Source organism: Theropithecus gelada, chromosome 19 (assembly GCF_003255815.1).
Source record: "Theropithecus gelada isolate Dixy chromosome 19, Tgel_1.0, whole genome shotgun sequence".
NCBI classification, from domain to species: Eukaryota; Metazoa; Chordata; class Mammalia; order Primates; family Cercopithecidae; genus Theropithecus; species Theropithecus gelada.
Genome location: NC_037687.1, coordinates 2,257,081 through 2,263,360, shown reverse-complemented (window position 1 = coordinate 2,263,360; position 6,280 = coordinate 2,257,081).

The window sequence follows — 6,280 nt, the reverse complement described above, 5'->3', positions numbered from 1 at the left end:
TTGTGTCTGAGCCCCAGAATCTTGCTTTTCCCTTGACCTTCTGAGGAAACCTGTATTCCTGGAGATTGGACTCAGACCCTGGAGCTCATCAAATACCAGCCATGGTCCCTCCTGGGGGTGAGGGTTCACAGGTGACCAAGGCAGGTACAGGCAAGGCCGGGACAGGCGAGTCAGGAGCCTCAGTCCGATTAGGGGCTTGTGGAACCCCAGGCCAACCCCTGAGACAGCAGGAGCCGGGTACATCAGGAGGGTGGGTGCATCAGGAGGGTGGGTGCATCGGGAGGGTGGGGTGTACCAGGAGGGTGGGGTGTATCAGGAGGGTGGGGTGTATCAGGAGGGTGGGTGTACCAGGAGGGTGGGGTGTATCAGGAAAGTGGGTGTATCAGGAGGGTGGGTGCATCAGGAGGGTGGGTACATCAGGAGGGTGGGTGTATCAGGAGGGTGGGGTGTATCAGGAGGGTGGGTGTATCAGGAGGGTGGGTGCCTCAGGAGCCGGGTGCATCAGGAGGCTGGACCCCACAACCCATGCTGCTAACACCTGCCCCCACTGCTGCCCCCCTTGTGAGGTGGACTGGTCACCTACAGCCAGCCCCCTCTGGGTTCCTTCCCTGCTCACAGCGTGTCCTGAGGTTGGGTACAATGGCTCTCTCCTGGAATCCCAGCACTTTGAGAGGATGAGGCAGGAGGATCTCTTTGATCCCTGGAGTTCAAGACCAGCCTGGGCAAAATAGGGAGATCCCATCTCTAGAAAAAATGTATATATTTTTTTCTTTTGAGAAATATATATATATTTTATATATATTTTTTTCTTTTTTTCATTCTTTGTTGCTCAGATTGGAGTGCAATGTCGCGATCTCAGCTCACTGCAGCCTCCACCTCCCAGGTTGAAGTGATTCTCCTGCCTCAGCCTCCTGAGTAGCTGGGATTACAGGTGACCACTACCAGGCTTGGCTTTTTTTTTTTTTTTTTTAAGATGTAGTCTCACTCTGTCACCCAGGCTGGAGTGCAGAGGCATGATCTCAGCTGACTGCAACCTCTGCCTTCCTGGCTCAAGTAATTCTCCTTCCTCAGCCTCCCGAGTAGCTGGGATTACAGGCACTCGCCACCACACCCAGCTAATTTTTGTATTTTTAGTAGAGACGGGCTTTCGTCATGTTGGCCAGGCTGGTCTCGAACTCCTGACCTCAAGTGATCCACCCGCCTCGGCCTCCCCAATTGCTGGGATTACAGACGTGAGCCACCATGCCCAGCCCAGGGCACGAAGCTTTGAAATGAGGGGACCAGTTCCCCACGTCCTTTTGACAGGTGGGGGAATCAAGATTCAGAGCCCAGAGGTCGCACGATGGAGAAACACAACCCTGACACGAGAGCCGACCGCCCCGGAGACCCACAGGCTGTTCACGCGGCACACCTGCCTGCCCTGTCTGAGCCAGATGTAAAGGCTGAAACGCGGGGTCCCAGTGGCCCAGAGGCCTCAGCCACCGGTGGGAGAAGGTGTCAAGGCCTTAGAGGCTAACTGGTCTCGTTAGAACCTCCAGGAATGGCAGGGAGGCAGGAGAGGAAGGAAGTCCAGTCTTCCAGCCCCATGGTTTCTCCAAGGAAGCAAGGCCTGCCCACCGCTGCACCCCTCAAAACAGCCCCCCACACTGCAGACTGCTCTCTGCCCACTCTGTCACTTCCTAGTGAGCTGATGAAGTTTGCAAAGCCCTCTGCAGCCACAAAGCCCTGGGCTCAAGGCTCCTCCTACCACATGCTGTGTGGCTTAGGGAAGGTGTCCCAACCTCTCTGAAATCCAATTCCTTCCCTTTTTTTTTTTTTTTTTTTTTGAGACAGAGTCTCGCTTAGTCGCCCAGGCTGGAGTGCAGTGGCGCGATCTTGGCTCACTGCAAGCTCCGCCTCCCGGGTTCACGCCATTCTCCTGCCTCAGCCTCCCGAGTAGCTGGGACTACAGGTGCCCGCCGCCTCGCCTGGCTAATTTTTTGCATTTTTAGTAGAGACGGGATTTCACCGTGTTAGCCAGGATGGTCTCGATCTCCTGACCTCGTGATCCGCCCGCCTCGGCCTCCCAAAGTGCTGGGATTACAGGCATGAGCCACCACACCCAGCCTACTTCCCTCTTAAGTGTTGAAAAAGGTGTTGAGTAACCACTCTGCGGCTGGGCACTCGGCTACAGTCACGTGGGGATAGAGTTCAGGGCATGAAGCTTTTTTTTTTTTTTTTTTTTGAGATGGAGTCTGACTCTATTGCCCAGGCTAGAGTGTAGTGGCACGATCTCAGCTCACTGCAACCTCCGCCTCCCTGGTTCAAGCGATTCTGTTGCCTCAGCCTCCCAAGTAGCTGGGATTACAGGTGCCTGCCACCATGCCCGGCTATGTATTTTTAGTGGAAATGGGGTCTCACCATGTTGGCCAGGCTCATCTCGAACTCCTGACCTCAGGTGATCCTCCTGGCTCAGCCTCCCAAAGTGCTGGGATTACAGACATGAGCCACCATGCCCAGCCCAGGGCATGAAGCTTTGAAATGAGGCCCGAAGACAGTAACAGAATGCTGTGCAGGCCGGAAGAGGGAGAGGTCAGCTTCCTGGGGACACAGACAGAACTCCCCAGAGAATAGACCAGAACGAACCTGTTCCTCTCAACCATTTCTATCCCAGAGAGCCACTCTGAGCTGCTTGGAAAAGACTAGGCCGGGCGCGGTGGCTCAAGCCTGTAATCCCAGCACTTTGGGAGGCCGAGACGGGCGGATCACGAGGTCAGGAGTTCGAGACCATCCTGGCTAACACGGTGAAACCCCGTCTCTACTAAAAAATACGAAAAACTAGCCGGGCGAGGTGGCAGGCGCCTGTAGTCCCGGCTACTCGGGAGGCTGAGGCAGGAGAATGGCGTAAAAACCCGGGAGGCGGAGCTTGCAGTGAGCTGAGATCCGGCCACTGCACTCCAGCCTGGGCGACACAGCGAGACTCCGTCTCAAAAAAAAAAAAAAAAAAAAAAAAGACTAGAAGTAACCCAGCTGCCCATCACTAGAGGATCTGCTGGAGGAGTCCAGGACCTCCAGCCAACTACAAAGCCACTTTTAATTGTATCTATGTATTTATTTTTAAGAGACAGGGTCTCGCTCTGTGACCCAGGCCGGAGTGCTGTGGTGTGAGCACAGCTCATTGCAGCCTTGACCTCCTGGGCTCAAGGAATCCTCCCACCTCAGCTTTCCAAAATGCTGGGATGACAGGCGCACGCCACTGCACCTGGCCTGCTTTTAATATTTTAAAAGCAGAAATTTAATATTTAATATTTTACATTCCACATTACATTGAAAATTTAATATTTTACAAAGAGTCAGAGAAGAAAAACCCGGTTACAGATAGAGAGGCACAGAGAGATTTGGAGAGAGACAGGGAGAGGCAGAAACAGCGGCGGAGACGTAGAGAGGGAACCAGCAGAGAAATGAGGACACAGCGGCCAGCCCGGCTTGAGACACTGGATCCCCCCAGGCCTCTGCCCTCCTGCCCCGGACAAATCCCCAGCCCCAGCGGATCCTGCCAGCCAGCCCGCCGTGCCGTCTGCAGGCTGCCCCTGACCCTGGCCCAGACTCACCCTTTCAACTCCCTGCCCATGGTCAGCGCAGCCCTCGGATCACAGTGTGGGGGCCACGGCCATTGGCCCGGGAACCAGCTTTGCTGCCTGTGCCCACGGTCACCATGGCCCACGGCTTCCAGGTGCTGGCCGAGAGCCCTCGGGTCTTGTCCTCGGAGGCCCCACTGTGGGAGACATTGGCGGATAAGACAGATGGGCCCGTCTCACCCCGACACCAGCCAGAGATCCTCAGGGCACCACCTCACTGCAGGTTCTGCAGGCTTCCAAAGGAGGACGGGAGCTGGACATTGCTGATGGTCAGTCTGGCACCTCCCTGACCCCGCTGCCTTCTCCAAGGTAGCTCTGCTTCACAGAACCCTCCCCCAAACCCTCAGGCAGGTCCTTTTTTATTCTCATTCACGGATGAGGTGGCTGAGGCCCAGAGAGGTTAAGCAGTTTGCACAGGGTAACACAGCCAGAATCCTAGCCTAGGAAGTGGGCTGCCTGCTGCTCCGTCTCCCCCACCATGCCTTTCCTCTGCCCCAAGCCACCGGGACTCCCAGCCACCCCCATCTTGTGGGCACGGATATTAAGTCCCAGTGCCTAAGAGAGGCAAAGAGAAAAGGGAATGAGGCTGGGCACGGTGGCTCACGCCTGTAATCCCACCACTTTGGGAGACCAAGGTGGGTGGATCCCCTGAGGCCAGGAGTTCCAGACCAGCCTGGCCATCATAGCAAAACCCCATCTCTTTTGGACTTTTAGTAAAGTCCAAAAATTATCTGGGTGTGGTGGCAGGCGCCTGTAATCCCAGCTACTCAGGAGACTGAGGCAGGAGAATCATTTGAACCTGGGAGACAGAGGTTGCAGTGAGCTGAGATCACGCCATTGCACTCCAACTGGGGCAACAGAGCAAGACTGCGTCTCAAAAAAAAAAAAAGAAAGAAAGAAAAGAAAAGGGAATGAACACGCCATGGCCCCAGGAGCTGGGAGAAAGCAAGTCACCATCGGCCTCACGCCGCAGGTCCATGCCTGCCTTGAACGACCGAAGAGAGGCCTCCCTGCACCTCTGGAACACCCGTGCAAGGACCTGGACAGTGCTGTGTAGGGTGGGACCTTCTGCCACAGAGGCCCATGCTGCCCATCGCCACCTGTTTCTGGGTCTCGATTTCCTGCCTGGACTTAGACGAGGACATGGATATGAAGGGAAGGTTTGTAACCAGAAGAAGCTGTGCCCACGAGGAGACCTCCTAGGGTTCAGGAATTGCTGGTTTGAGCCTGGGGACCGCCCAGGGTGAGAGAGGTTAGCAAACCCCTAGGGCCGGGAGCTGTGGCTCACACTTATAATCCCAGCACTTAGGGAGGCGGAGGCGGGAGGATCGCTTGAGCCGAGGAGGCCGAGGCTGTGATGATCTGATTGTGCCACTGTACTGCAGCCTGGGTGACAGAGCGAGACCCTGTCTCAAAAAGAACACTCCTGGGGGTCCCAGCTCCATGGCCAGGGCTCAAGCTCTGGGGATCTCACCAGGTCCTTCCCACTCTGCGCTTCCCCAAAGACCCCACTGTCCACAGGAATAAGTCCCGGCTCCCCCGCCTTGCCCTTTAGACAGGGGCTTTCCGGGCGGGCCTAGGTCTGTCTGAACTCCGGGCCCTTCTGCCTCCAGTTTCTCACACTCTCTACCTCCCTTCAGGACCCGGCTCCGGGAATCCCTGACCACTGCGCGGCCACGCTGGCCTTGGCCGAGCTGGCCTCAGCCGTGCTGACCAGAGCCAGCAGGGGTCAGGATTCACCCAGGAATGACGGGCCCAAGGCCGCTAGGGTTCCAGTGCCTGACAGAAGACAGAGTTCCTGCTCGCTGGCCAGTGAACACAGACGGGAAGCAGTATGGGAACAGGAAGCTGGGGGTAATGGGCACGAAGTCAGAGACAGAGATGCCCGTGGGTTCCACTTTTATGCTGAAAAGGCTTCTGACTTCCATTTCCCTGACCTCATCTCTGCCCCAGCACCAAAGAGGCACTCCAAAATTAATGCACACCCCAAATCAATGCTCCTTCCACCAGGTGCCGCTCCAGCTTTCTGCATCCAAGGAAACAGCTCCTTGATTCAAGCTTACACCTTAGGGTGCCCTTTCCCCCTGTTTCTCTTGCCTCCCACGTCCCAGCCATCAGCAAATGCTGACAACTCTACCTTCAGAATTGTTTCCAGGCCAGGAACAGTGGCTCATGCCTGAAATCCCAGTGCTTTTGGAGGCTGAGGCAGGAAGATGGCTTGAGCCCAAGAGTCCAAGGCCAGCCTGGGCAACATAGAGACTTCCTCTCTGGAAAACAACAACAACAACAGAATTGATCCTGAAGCTTTTAAAGAACAAACAGCACCAATCCTACCCAAACTCTTTCAGAAACTAGAGGAGGAGGGAACATTTCCCTACATGTTTTATGAGGCCAGCATAACCAAAACACATTATAGAAAATCGTAGGCCAATATCCCTCATGAATATCAATGCACAAATCCTTAATATTAACAAATTGAATCCAGCTATCTATAAAAGGGATTCTCCATCATGACCAGCAAGTGGGGCTTATCCCAGGAATGCAAGGTTGGTTTAATACCCAAGAATCAACATGATTAGCATAAGGGAGGAAAACCATATGCTCTTCTCAGTAGATGCAGAACATTCAGCTCTCACTTGGACAAAATTCAGCACTCATGCAGA